The 21,454-nt window shown below is 43.3% G+C and overlaps 1 protein-coding gene across 2 annotated transcripts in view; it reads right to left on the reverse strand.

The window, feature by feature from the left end:
* CDH22 (cadherin 22) overlaps positions 1 to 21,454 on the reverse strand; it is a 509,665-nt gene that overhangs the window by 351,958 nt on the left and 136,253 nt on the right. Inside the window, exon 2 of one of the 2 annotated variants that reach the window (XM_073683913.1) lies at positions 1,302 to 1,393. The exons of the other annotated variant lie outside the window; for it this stretch is intronic. The gene's annotated coding sequence lies outside the window, so the exon portion shown is untranslated. The remainder of the gene's footprint in view (positions 1 to 1,301; positions 1,394 to 21,454) is intronic. 2 annotated transcript variants of the gene reach the window in all.

Consider the following 21,454-nt stretch of genomic DNA (forward strand, 5'->3'; position numbering starts at 1 on the left):
ATATCTAGTCTTTAAGTGTATGTGCACACAGCATCTTTTATGAGCTGAAATACCTGCATAGTTTTGAACCAGAAGATGCTTCAGTAAAACACTGGCAGTGTTTTTCCTGAAGTGTCTTCTTTAACGTCTTATGCATCAGTTTTACGGCAGCTTTGCCACCTACTTTTTGTTTTCTTTTTTTAAATTCCATATATAAGATAGTGCCATCAGAAGAATGGTCAGGGAACTTAATTTAGCCTCTTCATTACTTTCAAAGCCTGTAGTGAAAAGAAGTTACAAAAGACGCAACATGAGCACAGCATGTGGTTTTGACATTGTTGTGTTTATAAACAATGAAAGTTTAAGTTGGCACCAAAAACCTGTGTGTTTCCTTATACAACTGTATTTAGACAGAGCAATCACGCCTAGGGGTTCCGGGTGCACACCTGATGAAGTCCATGAAAATTGCAAAAAAAGAAAAACATAGTGGCACTAACCGGTCCTATTAAAATCCAACATTTTTATTCAAGACATCATATTAAAACTGGCTGCAGGGGAGAGTGAAGAGCATGGGACAGCCGATGGCCGTTTCGCCCATGTCTGAACTTCAATGGGTCCTGGAGTCAGGGCCGGTTTTAAAACTTACATTTTTAATCTCATTCTTTTTGAGAGGGTGGTGGGGCATGTAGGGGGCTGAACAACCCCCTTAAAGATATCTTTTACATTATATGTCTACTTTAACGTGAATACTATTATAAGTCAATGACAATGAACTCAATGATTTTCTCTTTTCAACATAAGGTACTAATTGGCCCCAGGAGAAGTGTCTAAGCTGTGTTGTAATGAATTTGATAAGGTATGCCAAGTTTTGAATTAGTTTTTTAAAGTTTGTTAGGTACTGTATGAAGCTGTCAAGCTGCACATTCCATCATGATGTACTCCTCACAGGAGTGACAAGTTAACAGCCTGATTGCTATTACCAATTACATGCATTATTTGAAAAAAAAAACCCAATGTTCAGAATTTTACGTCTGACAACGCAGCCAGAATGCTACTATAGGAACCAAGATACAGTACATTAAAGCCTAGCCAATGACAAGCTCTATCCACCCTCTCACAGCCCAAAGGAAGATACAGAAAACTTTTCCACAAAAGTGAGATAAACAGGAGACAGAAAAGAGAGAACGGAAAAGCACTGGGTGATGGTTATAAAGCAAAATGTAAAAGCAAAGGAACATCTATGTAAAGCCAATACTAATATACTCTTAGCACAAGGAATACACACTTTACAAGCACACAGTAATAACATCTAGAGCACTTACAAGATCTTTTCCATAGAGCATGAAATTACATCTCTGAAGCTTGCCAGATCACAGGATCCAGTCAGTCTCAGCGCCTCTGTGCTCCGCTGATTCTGTGGAGGTAAAGCTGACTATTACTGCAACTTCAGACAGTGCACTGTTCGAGCCTCCTATGCAACAAGGACATCGGTCTGAGCTGTTATTTAAGGGAGTTGTCCACTACTTGGACAACCCCTTCTCATTCCCCATGTTTGGCCCCGTAAAAATAAATACATTTATACTCACCTCCGGTGCCGGCACTGTTTCAGTGGTGTCAGCATTGGCTCTCCTGGGTCTCACGTGAGGTTATGTCACCTCCGGTGCCGGCACCGTTTCAGTGGTGTCAGCATTGGCTTTCCCGGGTCTCACGTGAGGTTATTGTTAGAACCCTCCTGTTAGTTTTTTCTATTTTGCTGGTCACATGACTTTTTGCTTATATAATCCAGCTCCGCCCTCCTGGCCTTGCTGGACTTCAGTGTTACTTTTACTCTTAAGCTAGCCAGGTGCCTTGTACCTTACTCTGTAGTTTGCTTGGTCTTTTGACCACTAGTACTTCTGTTTGTTTGTTTGTCTTTTCTCTGCTACAATTTCAGCTAGGAGGTGTCCAACTATATCCCAGTCCTTAGTTCTTGTAGGGACCCCTTCCTTATATCTATAGGTCTGTGTTCAGACTAGCCGAGGACTTAGGCGGGTCTGTTCACAAGGAACAGGTCCCCCGCTGCATCGTAGGGAATCAGCTTAGTTCTATTGCAGGGACAGTTTTCCTATCTTTCCTAAGTGTTATGATAGATGTTGCAACGGTCGCATTGCTGCTGTGGAAAGAGGGGAATTACCTGTACCCATTCAGGATTTCTGGAAGGTTTTTTCTGAGGAGGAGTTGCAAGTTTTGCCTCCTCATAGGGACTATGATTGTACTATTGAGTTTGTCCCTGGAGCAACTCTTCCCAAGAGTCGCTTATTTAATCTTAATATCCCTGAGAGAAAGGCCTTGGAGGAATACATACAGACAAGCTTGGCCGCCGGTCACATTAGACCTTCTAAGTCACCTGTGGCTGTTGGATTCTTTTTTGTAAAAAAAAAGGACGGCGGTTTACGTCCATGTCTGGATTTTCGCAAAATTAATAAAGTTACAGTACGCAATTCCTACCCACTGCCATTAATTCCTGACTTGTTCAACCAGTTAGTGGGGGCCAAGTGGTTCTCTAAGATTGATCTCCGGGGGGCATACAATTTGTTACGTATGAAGGAAGGTGATGAGTGGAAAACTGCTTTTAACACTCCAGTGGGTCATTTTGAGAATCTGGTTATGCCCTTTTGTCTTACCAACGCACCAGCGTTTTTTCAGAACCTTATTAATGACATCCTAAGACCGTTGATCGGTAAGAATGTGGTGGTGTATTTGGATGACATTTTGATTTTTGCGCCGGATCTGGAGTCTCATTGGCAGAGCGTACGTGAGGTATTGCAGTTGTTAAGCGACAATTCACTTTTTGCTAAGCTGGAGAAATGTGAGTTCGCTGTGCAGAGAATTAGTTTTTTGGGCTACATTATCTCCTGCGAGGGCTTTGAGATGAACCCGGTGAAGGTTCAAACGGTTCAGGAATGGCCTAGGCCTATTGGTTTGAAACCAATACAGAGATTTTTGGGTTTCACCAATTATTACAGAAAATTCATTAAGAATTTTTCTATAATTGTTAAGCCGCTGACCGATCTCACCAGGAAAGGTGCGAATACGGTCCAGTGGACTACTGAGGCCATTGAAGCTTTTATGTATCTCAAGGAGAGGTTCAGTTCTGCCCCCATCCTTATGCAGCCTGATGAGACCAAGCCTTTTTTGGTCGAGGTTGATGCTTCTAAGGTGGGGGTCGGTGCTTTTTTGTCTCAGGAAAACAAGGATGGAGTACATCCCTGTGCTTTTTTTTCAAAAAAATTTTCTGAGACCCAACTTAATTACGATGTCGGTAATCGGGAATTGCTGGCGATTAAACTCGCATTTGAACATTGGTGTCATCTCTTGGAAGGTGCTAAATTTCCCATTCAGGTTTTTACTGATCATAAGAATCTGATCTATCTTGATGCTGCCAAGCGCTTGAATGTCCGTCAAGCTAGGTGGGCACTTTTTTTTTCGCGGTTTAATTTTTCTGTTACTTACATCCCGGGTACCAAGAATGTAAAAGCTGATGCTTTATCTCGCAGTTTTTCTCCCATGGTTGGTACCGAGGAGGAGGAGAGCATTTTACAGGAAGGTGTTGTGATAGCAGCATTGGACTCCTTTTTGGAAGATGGGATTCTGAAAGCCCAGGAGGATGCCCCATCTAACACTCCCCATGGGAGGTTGTTTGTGCCTAGGAACTTTAGGAGAGATTTGTTTGTGGAGTGTCATGAGTCTCGGTTAGCAGGTCATCCAGGAATTTCGGAGACTAAGAGACTTGTAGGTCGCCGTTTTTGGTGGCCTGGGTGGCAGAAGGAAGTCATTAAGTGGGTGCGTCAATGTACTGTGTGTGCTAGATCTAAGTCTTCACATGCTCCTGCTGCGGGGTTGCTTTGCCCTCTGGAGGTTCCTAGTGCTCCTTGGACGCATCTTGCTATGGATTTTATTACTGACCTTCCTGCCTCTGAGGGTTTTACTGTTATCTGGGTGGTCGTGGACCATTTTAGCAAGATGTGTCACTTGGTTCCCTTCATCAAACTGCCCTGCGCCAAGACACTCGCTAAGTCTTTTGTTAAAGAAATTGTCAGGCTCCATGGCGTTCCTACCGACATTGTTTCCGATAGGGGACCTCAGTTCGTGGCTCGTTTTTGGCGTGCCTTTTGTGACAGGTTGGGAGTCCATTTGTCATTTTCATCTGGTTATCATCCTGAGTCTAATGGACAGACAGAAAGAAAGAACCAGGATGTTGAACAGTTTTTGCATTGTTTTGTGGCTGACAATCAAGAGGGGTGGTCTGAGTTCCTGCCACTGGCTGAATTTGCTCTTAACAACCATACATCCTCTTCTGCTGGGTGTTCTCCTTTTTTTTGTTGTACTGGGAGACATCCGTCGTTTGGGTCATTCTCCAAATTGGTATCCGCTGTGCTGGAGGAGGAGAATTTTTCCGGTGATTTGGAGAGAGTTTGGACTGATGTACGTCGTAACCTTCAAGAGGCTAACAAAAAATCCAAGAGGTACTTTGACAGGAAACGTCAAGAGGTTTTGTTTACTGTTGGTGACATGGTTTGGTTGTCCTCTAGGAATCTGCGGTTGAGAATTCCTTCTAAGAAATTGGGCCCGAAGTTTGTGGGTCCGTTTAAGGTGCTTCAGGTAGTTAACCAATCTGCTGTTAGGTTGGAGGTTCCTACCTCCTGGAAGATTAATCCGGTGTTTCATGTTTCCTTATTGAAAAAAGCTGATGTTTCTGATAGGGACGCCACTGTCTCTGTTCCTCCGGTGGAGGAAGACGGTGAATATGAAATTTCTTGCATTCTTAATTCTAGATGGCATAGAGGGAGATTGCAGTATCTCGTCGCTTGGAAAGGTTTCGGTCCCGAGGATAACTCCTGGGTAAGGGCGGATGATGTCTCTGCTCCTAAACTTGTCGGAGCGTTTCACAGGAGGTTTCCTGATAGACCTGGGCCTGGAGGATCCGGAGGATCCTCATAGAAGAGGGGGTACTGTTAGAACCCTCCTGTTAGTTTTTTCTATTTTGCTGGTCACATGACTTTTTGCCTATATAATCCAGCTCCGCTCTCCTGGCCTTGCTGGACTTCAGTGTTACTTTTACTTTTAAGATAGCCAGGTGCCTTGTACCTTACTCTGTAGTTTGCTTGGTCTTTTGACCACTAGTACTTCTGTTTGTTTGTTTGTCTTTTCTCTGCTACAATTTCTGCTAGGAGATGTCCAACTATATCCCAGTCCTTAGTTCTTGTAGGGACCCCTTCCTTATATCTATAGGTCTGCATTCAGACTAGCCGAGGACTTAGGCGGGTCTGTTCACAAGGACAGGTCCCCTGCTGCATCGTAGGGAATCAGCTTAGTTTATTGTAGGGACAGTTTTCCTATCTTTCCTTAGTGTTTGTAGCAGTTCACAACAGTTATGTCATGTGTGCCCTATGCTCAATCAACACTGGTGTCACTGTCCCCACCTTCAGACATATAAGTAGTTAACAGGAAGTGAAACGCAGCTTTCACTTCCTGATAATTACATATACTTCTGAAGGACCAGTGACACCAGTGCTGATTGGGCATTTGGCTTACGCGACATAACTTCATGTGAACACCAAGACCAAAAACTCAGATTGAGAAGTGGTTGTCCTAGTAGTGGACACCCCCTTTAATAAGGAGCTCTTCCATACCCCGGCAGCCAGAAAGCCAAGAGGCCCAGGAGCGGTGCACTCTTAAGGTGAACCTGACAGATGATCATGCATATATCAGACACTGGCTGCATGATTTTAGCCATGCATGTTTGACTCTAAAATGCTGCGGCGTATCAAGAGAAAAACATACTTTAAAAGCTGCCAGAGACTGAGCCACATGGGAGACTAGTGAGACAAGTGAGCCTCTGGTGGCTTCTCCCTGCCCACTGCCAGTTACTGACAGGTCTTTTCCTATGCACACATGCAGGGAAAGACCTGTTAGTCAAGGGAGTGGACATGGAGAGGCAATCAGAGATTTGCATGTCATACTAGTCTTCTGTGTGGTTTGGGCTTTTAAAGTATGTTTTATTCTGAAACTCCACAGCGTTTCAGAGTCAGACATACATGGCTGAGATCATGCAGCCAGTTTCTGATACATGCTGGATCGGGCAGCATATATCAGCTGTCAGCTTCCCTTTAGCTATAAAAGTAAAAACCATTTTAAAGAGAACGTGGTATCAGAAAACATGTTTTAATAAGGATGTTTTTACATGAATTTTTTAAACATTTTTGCCAATTTTTATTTCATATCATACTCTGTATTAAAAAAAAAAAAAGAGAAATCTTGTGTAATATTCACACTAGTCACCGGGGCTATTTTAGATTCCTATTTACTGTCCGTTCAGGAAGAGATTTCAGCAGACTCATTATCATGTGAAAAACACTTGGGTATACTAATAGATCATAGACTTCACATGAGTCAACAGTGTGATGCAACAGCAAAAAAGGCAAACACACATCTGGGATGTATTAAGAGAAGTATAGAGACTAGATCATGTGAAGTAATTATCCCCCTCTACTTTGCCTTGGTCAGACTTCATCTGGAATACTGTGTCCAGTTCTAGGCACCATATTTAAAAAAAAGACATCGAAAAACTGGAGCAAGTTCAGAGAAGAGCTACCAGGATGGGGAGTGGACTGCAAACTATGTCCTACAAAGAATGGTTAAATGATCTGGGAATGCCTCACTTCCATACACTTTTATGCAGCAAGGCCATGCCCACTAGTTGCCACGCCCACTTATCGGCTGCATTACTAGTGTATCGAGCAAGGCCACACCCACTAGACGGGCCTTGGTCGGGAATATGGTCCCTGCTCAGAAATCGGCGTGCACAGTGTGTGTGCTGGGGGGGATTCATAAGTCTGCAGTCACACAGAGTGACTTGACTCTTATCGATTTGGACTGGACAGCTACTTTAATAGCTGTCTACAAATATCTGGAGGGCTGTTACACTGTAGAGGGATCATCCTTATTCTCATTTGCACATGGAAACAAGAGAAGCAATGGAGTGAAACTCAAAGGGAGAAGATACAGATTAGATATCAGAAAAAAAATTTTGACAGTGAGGGTGATCAATGAGTGGAACAGGCTGCCACGAGAGGTGGTGAGTTCTCCTTCAATGGAAGTCTTCAAACAGAGACTGGACAGATATCTGTCTGAGATGTTTGTCACGATGACCCCGGAGGTGCCTTCCAACTCTAACATTCTATGATTCTATGATCATCGATATCTTTAGATGCTGCTATTAGGTGTTGGTGAAAAGTCCTGAAATACTAAAGTTTTCACTGTAATCACAATAGGCTGTTACTTCTTGTTCTGTAGATATTATTTAAGCAGTAGCCTCTTTATCATCACTGGCAGGATTACATGGATCAATATCACTTCTATTATGAAGCTTATGGTCACAGCTCAGCTTGTACATTGACTACAACAGGTCACTAAGAATGTCTAAACAAAATGATGTCCATGTGGCTACTGTTAAATACATCTCTAAATGCTTCTAATCAAGCAGAGTAGCAACTCAGAGATGGCCATGCCCATAAGGCTATGTGCCCACGATGCAGAAATGAAGCAGAACATTTCTGCAGCATTTCTGCATTTCCCTGGCAGAAAAAACGCATGCAGATTGTACATGCGTTTTTCCTGCAGAATACATGCGGAATACATGCGGATTCACATGCGGATTCACATGTGTTTCCGCATGCAGATTGACAAGCGCTTTCCAGGCGAAAGCATCACTTGGAAAGTGCTTGACAACTAGGTCACACTATATAAATCCATGCAAACAGCATCGATTTATATAGTGTGACCGTAAAACAATGCTTAAAATAAAGCTATACTCACCCCCGATGCCCCGGCGTGTGCTGCAGCGCTCCATCCTGTCTGGTTCCTGGCTGCCGGCATATCACGAGACACAGCGGTGAAGGGCCTGCGGTCACATGACTGTGACGTCACCGAAGGTCCTTCAGCGCTGCCGGCATGCCGAGAGATTAAATGCATGAAAAATGCATCGTGTGCACGCAGCCTAATGGTGTACAAAAAACTCATAAAATGTCTACAAAAAATAAAGAAATTAGATTTTTTTTCAGTGTTTCTCTGGTTTTAATTAGTAAAAAAGGCATAAAAAACAACAAGGTAACACTTTCCCTTTAACTCCAAGTCAGAAGACCTCACACGAGATAGCACAGTTAGTAGTATAGATGGCATGCTGAGGTTGTGTCTCCTCTTAGCCGTTGTGATATTTGGATGCTGTATATAAATCTAAAGTGTTAGTAAATGGAACTTTATAAAATTCCTATTCACACTTTCAATTTTTTTTCAACTGTGATTTTGAATTAGTTTTAGATCATGCTGTGGCTTTCTGAGATTACAGTATCCTCTAGGTATATCAAATGGATTTAGAATATAAAAATGCACATAGGAACCCCAGGTGTCATTTTTATATCAGAAATGGGGTTTTTCCACAGAAACAGTTCGGGAAACATTAGACAAAAAATTCCTAATGCTAATTTATGTTATAGACTAAAGAACTCAATTATTTATATTCAATATTCAGCTATATCTAAATTCAGCCCCGGCAGCATGTTTGATCTTATAGGGGAGACTAAAGACAGAGAACATATAGAACGGGCCAGACAACAAATGTCACTCCTCGATAACAACAACCCATTTCATAGAACATTTCACATAACCACCTTTATGATATCTTTTTACATGATGACTAGTGATGAGCGAGCATGCTCGCCACTGCTCGGTACTCGCCCGAGCATCTCAGTACTCGAGATGCTCGGAGCTCGCCGAGTACTTTCGAGATGCTCGGGCGGGAGCTTGGGTCCCCGTCCTGCATGTATGGCGCTATTTAGAGCACCAATCATCCAGGGATTGTCTGCCACTCACTGTAATGTCACAGTCATGGTGGTTGTGGCATTACAGTGATTGCCCAAATCAATGAGAACAGTGCTCAGTGAAACATGAAAAGCCGGCAATTCATCAGCGGCATACACCGGTACCCGAAAATGTAGAACAGAAAGAATAGAGCATCACACATAGATTAGATAGAAACATGTCAGTCACATATATAATAAGTACAGTGACAGTGTTGGTTACTGTACTTGTTATTTAGTGTTAAAATAAAGGATTTATTAAAAAAAAAATAGTGTATTCATGCACCCGTATCTTTAAAAAAGCCGGCCGGCAATTCATCAGCGGCATACATCGGTACCCGACAATTTAGAACAGAAAGAATAGAGCATCACACATAGATTAGATAGATAGAAACATGTCAGTCACATATATAATAAGTACAGTGACAGTGTTGGTTACTGTACTTGTCATTTAGTGTTAAAATAAAGGATTTATTTAAAAAAAATTGGTGTAGGGTTCCCCGTAATTTTAGTCTCTAGCGGAGGTTAAGCAGACGGCTGGGGCAGATGTTTGAAGCCTGGGAAGGGGGTAATTTTAAAAAAATTGACGTGGGGCTTCGCCCTATTTTTGTGTCTAGCCAGGTACAGCAGGCAGGAACGGGCTGCCCCCAACCACCAGCTGCCTATTTTTACCTTGCCGGACACAACAATAAAAGGAAGCCCTTTTTTTTAAAATTATTTCATGAATTTCATGAAATAATTAAAAAAAAAAATACGTGGGGCTTCGCCCTATTTTTGTGTCCAGCCAGGTACAACTAGGCATCTGGGGGCTGGAATCCGCAGCGCAGGGAGGCCCAAGCTTTCTGGGCCCCACCCGCTGCAAATTGCAGTCTGCAGCCACCCCAGAAAATGGCGCGTTCATAGAAGCGCCATCTTCTGGCGCTGTACCCAACTCATCCAGGGCCCTGATGCGGTGGCTCACTGGGTAATAAAGGGGTTAGGGCCAACTTGGTATTATCAGCTGGTTCTAAGCCCGAGATTCATGGGGTCACGCCAATATTAGACATGACCGCCATGAATTTCTAGTAAAGTATTTTAAAAAAACACAACACCCAGAATAAAGTCATTTAATTGAAATAAACACACAATTTTTTAATGTTCTAAATTAAACCATACTTACCATCACGCCCATTCCAGCTGAAGTGAATGTCTTCTGCAATAAAAGTAAAATAATAAAGCAACCTCATCCTTACCTTTCCATGGTTCCCAGGACAGCTTCAGCTCTGCTACATTCACATGACAGGCTGGATCGCAGCCGAAAGATACCATCCAGCTTGCCATGCCGCAGACACTGAGAAGCGCAGGCATGCTTGCGCTCCTCAGTGTCTCGCTGTGACGGCATCCAGATGAGCCGAGTTCATGTCCAATGAACTCAGCTCTCCTCATGCATGTCACTGACAGTGTGGGAGAATTCTCCTGCGCTCAGCGCTTGAGCAGGAGAATTCTCCCACGCTGGGATGGCATTCTGATGACAGGCTGGATCGCAGCTGAGCGCTGCCATCCAGTTTGTCATCCTTCAGAGACACTGCAGAGCGCAAGCATGCCTGCGCTCTGCAGTGACTATGATGGATGGCATGCTGGATGGCAGCGCTCAGCTGCGATCCAGCCTGTCATCTCAATGCCATCCCAACGTGGGAAAATTCTCCTGCTCAAGCGGTGAGCACAGGAGAATTCTCCCACGCTGTCAGTGACGTGCATGAGGTGAGCTGAGTTCATTGTACATGAATTCGGCTCATATGGATGCCGTCACAGCAAGACACTGAGGAGCGCAAGCATGCCTGCGCTTCTCAGTGTCTGAGGCATAGCAAGCTGGATGGCAGCGTTCTTCTGCGCTCCAGCCTGTCATGTGAATGTAGCAGAGCTGGAGCCGTCCTGGGAACCATGGAAAGGTAAGGAAGAGATTGGTTTATTATTTTACTTTTATTGCAGGAGATCGTTGGCTTCAGCTGGAATGGGCGTGATGTTAAGTATGGTTTAATTTAGAATATTAAAGAATTGTGTGTTTATTTCAATTAAAGGACTTTATTCTGGGTGTTTGTGTTTTTTTTTTAACTTTGACTATGGGGTTAGTAATGGGGGTGTCTTATAGACGCCTCTCCATTACTAACCTGGGCTTGATGTCAGCTGGCATTATAAGCTGACATCAACCCCAGCCCTATTACCCCACTGCCACCGCTACAGGGCAGTGGGAAGAGCGAGGCTAAGTGCCAGATTTGGCGCATCCTGTGGATGCGCCATTTCTGGGGCGGCTTACTGCTGGTGTTTCTAGCCTGGGAGGGGGCCAATATTCATGGCACCCTTCCTGGGCTATTAATATCAGCCCCCAGCTGTCTGCCTAGTCTTTGCTAGCTATTAAAATAGGGGGGACCGCACATCATTTTTTTGGGGGGACCCCCATTTTAATAGCTAGTAAAGGCTAGGTATTCAGCTGGGGGCTGATATTAGTAGCCTGGGAAGCTCCATGGGTATTAACCCCTTCCCAGGCTTCAAACATCTGCCCCAGCCGTCTGCTTAACCTCCGCTAGAGACTAAAATTACAGGGAACCCCATGCCAATTTTTTTCGTAATAAATCCTTTATTTTAACACTAAATGACAAGTACAGTAATCAACACTATCACTGTACTTATTATATATGTGACTGACATATTTCTATCTATCTAATCTATGTGTGATGCTCTATTCTTTCTGTTCTAAATTGTCGGGTACCGGTGTATGCCGCTGATGAATTGCCGGCCGGCTTTTTTAAAGAGACGGGTGCAAGAAAATCGGATGGCACTAGTGTGTTCCAAGTGCCCTGCTATGTTTTTCATGCACCCTCCTATATACCCTGCCTGCCTGTCTGCCTATATATTCTGCCTGCCTGATGTTTAATTGAGCACCGTTCCCATCGATTTGGGCAATTTTTGACCTTCTGCAGACCGCCGGGGGGGACCACCCGAAAAATGCTGGAGTTTCCCATAGACTTACATTAGGCTCGTTGCTTGGGTCGAGCACCCGAGTATTCCAATGTGCTCGACCCGAGCTTCGAGCACCCGAGCATTTTACTGCTCGCTCATCACTAATGATGACTCCTTAAAAATTTAATGCTATTATCAGTCACTGACCCTGAAATCAGTGCTGATCTCTTTTAAGATTTGGAGCCAATTGGCCCAAGGAGAAACATCCGGACAGTGTTGTAAGGAACCTGATAAGGTATGCCAAGTCTTGAGTTTGTTTCTTAAAGTATGTAAGGTATTTAATTATTCCTCCTATGTTGTCATTGTGTATGGAGGCAGAAATAACTGCATTCAAATTCCAGACCACAATGCAGGACTGCCCTTCTAAGAATTTTAGCAAATGCCAAATGGACTAATACTGTAATGAGCCACTCAGGTTGCCAAACCTTGCAGCCTCATTGGTATCAGTTGTCTGTATCACTTTCAACATTATTTGCATCCTCAGGATAAGGATATAATTGAGAGCTGTGGCACAGCAGAGTGTTATTGGCACAGAGGAGAGCGATTGTTAGAACCCTCCTGTTTGTTTTTTCCATCTTGTGTTTTGCGGTCACATGACCACCTGCCTTTATATTCCAGCTCCGCCCTTTTGGCTGTGCTGGACTACAGTGTGTTTGACTGTCTTTCTAGCCAGGTGCTTCGGTGCCTATCTCTGTCAGTTCGCTTGGTCCTTCTGGGACCTCTAGTACCTTTTTGTCTGTTTGTCTTTTTGTGTTCTGCAACAACTTCTCTGTTTAGGAGGTGTCCCATTTTTGTTCCAGTCCTTAGTTCTTTTAGGGACCCCTCCCCTTATGCTATAGGTCTTCTTTCAGACTAGCTGAGGACTAAGGCGGGTCTGTTCGCTAGGAACAGGCAGCCAGCTACATCGTAGGGATTCAGCTTAGTGTAGGGACGGCTTTCCCCTATCTTTCCTTAGTACATGTTGCAGATCATAACAGTGATGGCACATCAGAGAGTTTTTGGCACAGAGGAGAGCGATAGCACAGCAGAGTTATTGGCACAGCAAAGAGCTATGGCACAGCAGAGAGATATTGGCACAGCAGAGAGCTATGGCACAGCAGAGTGCTATGGCACAGCAAAGAGTTATTGGCACAGCAGAAAGCTATGGCACATCAGAGAGCTATGGCACAGCAAAGAGTTATTGGCACAGCAAAGAGCTATTGGCACAGCAAAGAGCTATTGGCACAGCAGGGAGATATTGGCACAGCAGAGAGTTATTGGCACAGCAGAGAGTTATTGACACAGCAGAGAGTTATTGGCACAGAGGAGAGCTATGGCACAGCTGAGAGTTATTGGCACAGCAGAGAGATATTGGCACAGCAGAGAGCTATGGCACAGCAGAGAGCTATTGGCACAGCAGAGAGCTATTGCACAGCAGAGAGCTATGGCACAGCAAAGAGTTATTGGCACGGCAGAGAGCTATTGGCACAGCAGAGAGCTATAGCACAGCAGAGAGCTATGGCACAGTAAAGAGTTATTGGCACAGCAGAGAGCTATTGGCACAGCTCACTCGCGGTAAACACAAGCTGCTTTAAAGGGTTAGTCTCAAGGTCTTTAATAGGTAAAATTGCAAAATACTTGTAAATACAAGCAACTTTTTATTAAAAATCCTCTCCATTCTCACCAACTTAGGCACTTAGTACAGTTTACTACTCATTGCCTAGCTTACGAGCAACCGCTGCAGTCTATCAGCGGTGGGTCATCTAGGAAAGGAGTGCAGATCCTACAAGTTCTTCACTGTAGAGCTGATTTGGCTGGATGTGGTCAGCCTAAGTGATTTCTGTGCTCTTCTGATGGTGCAGAGGCAAAGCTCCCTCTGCTTGCATCTTAGGAGAGTAAATAGTTCAAACGAGCTGCGCAACAATGATACAGATCTGAGCTGTCATTCAAGCAGAAGTGTGTCACCCTGGCCTGGATGCCACAAGTGTAATTAAAGCTGTGTCTGAGAGCAAGGGGGAGGTTCTCTAGTCAGGGGAACATTAGCATGCAATGCCTCCTGTCTCAGGCCAGTAGGGGGAGCTGGCTGCCCCTATAAAAGCTGGTGCTGGGGGCAGGGTTAGAGAGAACTTGATGGCCTGTCTCAGCACTGAGACTTGTCCCAGAGCAGAGCAGGGACAGACAGTTGCACTGCACCTAAGAGGAAGTGTGGCAGGAGGAGAGCCACAAGCCAGAGACAAGAGGCGAAGCGAGCCTGTCTTGGCAGATAAAGGACTTAATCTACCAGACTTTGGTGTCTGAGGCTGGGAGGATTCCACATTCTCCAGCAGATAACCAGTTCGCAAGGGACTGTATATTCCTTGGCCTAAGAAGCCTGGAGGCCCTGCCACAACCGAAGGGACCAGTAAAGCCGTACAAGGCTGGGAGCAGAAAGGAACCCACGTCGCAGGCCATACAGGCGAGAATACACGGAAAGCTCGGAAACGTGGGCTGTTACCCTATAACGAGGAGATAGCCAGAAGGAGCACAGAAAGCACGGTAGGCCTACACCCTCACCCTGACCAGGGCCAATTTCCCCGTTGCTCTCAGACATCCAGGTCCCCTCCTAGCTGGGACTGTTTATGGGTCAGTTTACCTGTTTTAGTAAAGACCCTGGACTGCAACCTATTGTCTGTGTGCTCCTTCGCGCCTCCAGCACTACCGGTACTGGGACTCTCACCACCATCACTCCCACCATCCACTACACTGCCCTGTGGCCGCACTCTTCCCGTGGGGAGTCACACCATCCCAGCTGCACACATCATCAGCCCCAGCGGTCTGCCTTGCAGCGACGGTTCCTAATGACCGCAAATCCACGGGTGGCGTAGTCGGACATAATCAACAACACATAACGGACTACCACTGGCCTGACCACCCTGAGCCACGGAACCGGGTTGCCACTACTACTCCCATCGTTCCCCCTATTGCCCGGATCCGAGTGCCCCACGGCCCAGGGGGCGAGTCAGAAGCACTCGCCTTCCCACCCTTCCTTGGCAAGAAGGAAGCTGATAAGCGGTATGTTCTAAGCAAAAAGATGAAAAAACCCTTTTTAAAGGAATGTGTCATCAGAAAATGACCTATTGTTTAAATCAGGATTTTTTGCTGCAAAATAATAATTGCCAAGGTATTTTTTTCATACTACACTCTGTGTATATGTGAAAATTAAAAATCTTGCCATTTTTACACTGGCCACTGAGGCTATATTAGACTCATGCTTCCTGTCCTTTTAGAAAGAGTTTTCAGAGAGAGTCAGGATTACAATGACAGGTAATACACCACTGTTAAAACAGGATCCACCATTTACAATAAGTAAGAACACAGCTCCCTCTGTCCTCCCCATCACAATGATCTTTGCACACACTTATTAGATGCTTCAGTACAAACAATATGACCCAAGTCCATCTATTGCTGCTCATTTACATGTGGATTTCCTGAAGCAACAGGAGGTTAGAGTCTAGAAAAGCCTCAATGGCCAGTGTGAAAATTACAAGATTTATCATTTTAATTTTTTTTTACACAGAGTGTAATGAAAAAAAATATTGCATAAAAATATTTAGCACAAAGACCTAATTTAAACTATCAGTAATTTTCTGATAAAAAATTTCCCTTCAAGCTCGTGGCCTCCCAGAGGTGAGATCACGTGGCACGACTGACATGACTTGATCACACTGCCTGCTACTACAGATAGTAGGAGAACTACCCACTGAATCTTAGGAGCATGGTGAGAACAGTTTCCATTTACGTTATACAGGTTATTACACCTGAAATTACCATGATTTGACAGTCCACAATGAATGCAACAGATGGCTTCATATCAGAATTATGGGCTGTAGACATGCATCACTTATATTCTTAATGATTTATTAAGGTTTTCCAAAGTGTCCATATAGATTATTGGCTGTTCGTGATGTTTTTTTTTTGCAACAAACAACGATTGGGCCTGTCTGTTCCCAAATGTTCTCAAATTTTCCATAATCTCATAGTCATCAAGGTAATTCAGGCATTACTCCAGTCGGAAGGCTGATCTACGTACTGCCTCTCTGCTCTTTCTAATAGAAAAGGGCCCAAATTGGGAAAGACCCTCTATTAAATGGATAGGTGCTGATTGACATATGTCATAAAGGTCTCATGCCAACAAGCGTTCGTAGAATCCATATTACATGTATTCTGAATGCACTATTAAAGGAGTTATCCAGGTCTAAGATATGGATGACATAACACTTAGGAGAGGTCAACAATTCTAGAACAGTGAGGGTCCACACTGATTAGCTGTTAGCGTCCATTCACTTCAATAGTAGCTGAGCTGCTGTACCCGAGAACTGCCACTACACAGTTCGGGGTTCTGGCTCCGTACACCGTTTATTTCTGGCTGCTACAGGACCAGGGAACATGACCAATGCGTAAGACGCTCCCAAATCTGATGTTGGTGACATATCCCAGAATTATGCATTTCAGCTGTGTTGAGTGTGTGTGCAATCGGCCATCACGGGACCTTATATCTGCTGATCATTGAGGGTACCGGGGGGTTGGATTCCCATATATCTAATATTGATGACCTATCCTTAGGAAAGTTCATCAAGATCTTACAAGCAGATTACCCCATTAAATTATTTTTTTCAAAATATACTGTTTCCAGAGGGACACTTGACCAGGATTGCCAACTTGACTTTTTATTTTTTCCAGAAAATTCCAGACATTATTTTTTACGGACACATTTGAAAACTGTATTAAAACATTATGACTATACGTGTCTACAGTCCGTAATTCTGATAAGAAGACAATGTAAAATAACAACAATTACAGTCAAAATAATCTGTATAAGTTCCTTGAGCCTCAAAAAAATCTGAACGCCTTAAATTATCTTTTACGGGCCGGGCAAATAATGTGCCGTTGTTATGGACTGTCCTGGAATTTCTGGACGGTTGGCACCCCTGGACTCGACCCATGAAACAAAGCTTCACGTTAATGGACGAGGCTTGAAATATAGTTCTGTATTCTGCACCTTTTTGTGTCCCAAAATGCACATGCCTGTGTGAATGAGTCTTAAGGCAGGACGCTAATTGAAAGCAAGGTTTCACCTTAGTTGAACCTTGTATCAATATTATGGAGAATAATTCACATGAACTTTTTAATGTATACCTATTACATGAATTACTCCCACTTGCCAAAGAAATGATTAGAGACAAGTACTTGTGAAGTGTTGTGGAGAGAAAACCCCCATAGACTGCAGTGCGGCTTATTGAAGACGCTTTGACAGAATTGACATTCTGTTTGTGTCTTTCCCCCCAACATTAACTGCACTGCAATATCATTTCAGATTCTATCTGAATGACTCCTATAATATGGCTCATCCTGATCCTCCTGATTTTTTATTACAGTGCCATGAGAGAATGGAAACTGCTGATTTTCTGCGTGACAGACAGGCCTTTGGGCACAATCAGGCACACGAGTCTGGATGTGACTGCTACCTCTATAGTTACAGCGCTGGCAGTCGGATTGAGTACAGACCCATCAAGTGACCCATATTTACCGGGAGTCACCTAATAGGTCCACCCACTTCACCCAGTCACAACCACTGCTTAACGGATCTGTGATCGCCGCACCCAGGTTGGGGATCATAAAGTCTTATTCATCTGACCAGAAGTCAATTACAGATACACTGTGTTGGTACAAGGGGCCATGTAGGAAAGAGGGGATAAGACTTCCCAAATGAGTGACAGCAGAAGTGTACAGATAGCATGCAACATGGATCAGTGTCAGCCAATAGGCCCTAGATCACACAATCTTTGCAGTCCATGCAAGAGTTGTTGGGGGAGGAAGAGACACCTTCTGAGATGGTCTATGACTGTTTTGCATAAGAGGAGAAGTGCGTAACAACTGCAGGACTTTCATCTTCGTCACCATCACGGTTCACTTAGTCTGTGACTACAGTACCTGGAGAGGGGACGCATGTCTGTAAAGCCACAAAACCCCAAAAGTGACACTCCCATTTTTATCGCTACCCTCTGCTCGAATGTTACCCTGGGAAGGGCTCTACCAGGTTGGCATATCAGCGGGACAAGAAAATGGAGGGATCCTGAATGATTATCCTGTTATCTCCTTGGTACCTTTTTTGAGAAATTTGTTTCTGACAAAATATTCAGGTTTCACCCAAGTTTTTGGGAAGATGGGTTTAGGGTAGTGACCTGACCAATGATTGGGTCAATGTGTGTCCGTTGCTAGGGAAGGCAATAAAGAAAATGCTTTGACCTATCAGACTGCTGTTGCAGGGATGAACCAATTTACTTATCTTGGTAACACTGGCTCATTGGGTTTCAGTAAATCCCATGCGACGCACTGAGACTGTATAAGAAAGGGGAATAGGATTTGCCAGCCTCCCTTCATTATACTATTGTGTTTAATTTTTTTTTCATCATGGCCTCTTTATTAGAAAGATGGTAAGGTATTGTGTGAGTGGAGAGTAAATAGTTAAACTAATGGTTAACTTGAGAGTTTTGCTAAACCTTTTTAGTCACTGGTGGTTGTTTTGGTTAAAAGTTTTTTTTTAGATAAAATATTTATTAAAGTTGTACGTTTTAAAATTACCTTTAATAAAGATGGATGATGTTAGTATTTAAAGGGAATCTGCCAGCAGGTTTTTCCTATGTAATCTCATAGGAGCAAAATGAAGGGGCAGAGAACCTGATTCCAGTGAATTCTGTGTGTTGTTTCAATAAAATATGTGTTTTATCAGCAGGAGATTATCACTATAGGACTAGTTGTCTCATGCCATGTAGTTCTCCTACTCTGTATAACCCTGGTCCACCACTGATTGGCAGCTTTCTGCCTATGCGCAGTGTACACACAAAGCTGCCAATCAGTGGTGTGGGTGGGGTTATATAGAGCTCAGTCTGCTGGATCTGCAGCAGAGAAAACAGTGATTGTATGAAAATGACAGTTGCCAGACCAGTCAGCGACACAACACTTCAATCAGGCTCTCAGCCCCCACATCATGCTGCTCTCAGATTACATAGAAAAAAACTTCTGACAGATTCCATTTAAAACAGAAGGGTTGATGTGTACCAAATAATCTTATGATAATGGATTTATACATTAGAATACAGATCTGTACATTTAGACCTTCATAAAACCGAGTGATAAAGCCAATAAACCCTGTAATAGTGACCAAAATGGTTTTTCAAGCAATTATGTCCCGTGTATTGTAGCCTAAAAGGCTCAGAAGCAACATTAGAATATTACGAGAATTCTCAATACATTATTTAGGGGAAATACTCTCCCATGATTAGCCATACAACGTCAGTCTTTGGATACATTTTGGTTAGCAGCCGTGACATTATCGTCTACTGACCCAAAATCTGTATTTATGGGATCTCTTCTAATTCTTAATGGCCAAGTCTGTGTACAGAATACAGCAATATATTCAAGCCTTGGAGAGGTAATGTAAATGTAATTTTGTCTGTCTCTTCAATAAAGCAATGGGATTAGTCTGATGTCATAAGAGTCTTTCCTGAGAAGGTAATGTATCACGTAAAAATGTATTCTACTTCTCTAATTAATGAGGTAACTCAAGTGTTAGCAAATGTCTTATTGAAAACCCATTCGGTTTTAACCTCCTCTCAATCACCTTGTTCAGGCTCACTTCTGATTCACAAGGGCACATCATAGAGTACAAGGAAATGGATTTTGGCATTTTATGTAACTGTCACAGGCTGTAGGGATTCGAAGAATTATTACTGTAATCATTCTAACAATTTCAGATCGCAGCAAATGATGTGGTAGAATTAAACGGAACGTTTCAGATAAACACCCATACCCTACCGTAGCAATCATAGTGCTTTCATGTCTTCACAGTCATGCCATGTATTATATGAATAAAGCATACAATACCTGTCAAACTGAATAAAATCTAACAATACAAGTATAACTTTAGTAAAAGCCTAATGTAAAGGTACTATATACCGCACTAAAACCCAACAAAAGTGCCTGTTCACGTTAAATAGATGTTATTGCCTGGATTGGTTTAGTTTAGAATAGGAAATCTATACTATGCCATTTTAAAGCTTGACTAGTGTGCACAATTGTGCCCTTTAAAATGAATGTATAATCAGAAAATGATCTATTGTTTAAATCTGATTTTTGTGTATTTTTTTAATTTTGACAATGGTTTTCTTTTTCATATTACGATCTTATCACACTGGCCACTGGGGCTATTTTAGACTCAAATTTCCTGTTCTTTTCAGAAGTCTCATTATTATCACAGGCAAGATTACAATGACAAGTAGCACCTCTATACAGGATCCACCAATCACAATAGGTGATGCCACGATTGACCCTGCTCCACATTCCTTCTGTAACAAAGGCACTCTCCGTGGTCACCTGGAAGCTCTAAAGATGGTTACCACAAACAGGCTTGGCACTAGCTACTCCGTTTTCCAGATCCCAGAGGTTATCCATATCTTCACCCTTTAACCCCCTATACATGGAACTGGACTTAACAGGGACCCCTAGATTGAGGCCATATAGTTAGCTGCTGTTTGGTGGTGCAACCTGGCAAGCTGAATGTAGTTCAGTCTGAACCAGGAAGTAAACGCAGGGACCAAATTGTAAGGCAGGAGATTAGTCAAAAACCGAGCCAAGGCCAAAGTCAGGAGCGTCTACTGAGAATTAAAGCAGGATATTAAGATGTTCACTATAGCTAGTCAAATTATAACTGGCAGTGGACAGCAGGCTTTCCGGAGCTTCTAAAGCTTGCAGCCCCACCCAGGCCAAACAGGAGGAAATGAAGACTGACAAAAGATAACTTTTGACTTTTCAGCATGGACAGAACTACAAGTCCTAGAGGACATAGAACTAGTATTGTTGTCTTGTATTGTTTGCAGCCAGAGTGTTGTGCAAACTGGTGACAGAAGCAGAGACAAGAAGGACGGTACTGATACCATTTTACGAGGGGCCTTTGTACCCTTAGGGCCAGATTTATCATTTAAGGATAGAAGGAATCTTTTGATCAGTTTTCCGGCATTGATGTTATTAGCCAACATTCACGATCATTACTCTGGCCCATAACCATTCCAATGAATGAGATATTGAAGAGATCCTCTAACAACCAGAGAGTCGCAGATCTTTTGTACATCATACTCAAGACTGCACCTGACCAGGATGTGAGGAGGAGAACTACTGGCAAAAGTTAACTCTTGATGTCCCAGCATGGACAGGACTACAAGTTCTCGAGGACACAGAACTAGAGTTGTCACCTCCCTCACCTCGCTTGCAAAAAGAGTGTGGCACGGCCGGGCGACAAAGGCAGGAAGGGCAGACACCGATGCAGATGTCACACCTTCACAATGACCTATGCCCAGGCTACTTAGATGTTTCCGTACAAAACATAGGCCCTGAGTCATCTATTACTGCTAATGTACAGGTTGATTTAATAAAAAAATTCTGGAAAAAAAACATAACCAAATATTTTTAATACATTTATCATAAAAACCTGATTTAAACAGCAAGTCATTTTCTGGTAACAAATTCCCTTTAAAGGTGTTGTCTTATCTGGACTGGACAACCCCTTT

Source organism: Phyllobates terribilis, unplaced genomic scaffold (genome assembly GCF_046119375.1).
Source record: "Phyllobates terribilis strain yellow unplaced genomic scaffold, ASM4611937v1 Scaffold_5__5_contigs__length_657084704, whole genome shotgun sequence".
Classification (NCBI taxonomy): Eukaryota; Metazoa; Chordata; class Amphibia; order Anura; family Dendrobatidae; genus Phyllobates; species Phyllobates terribilis.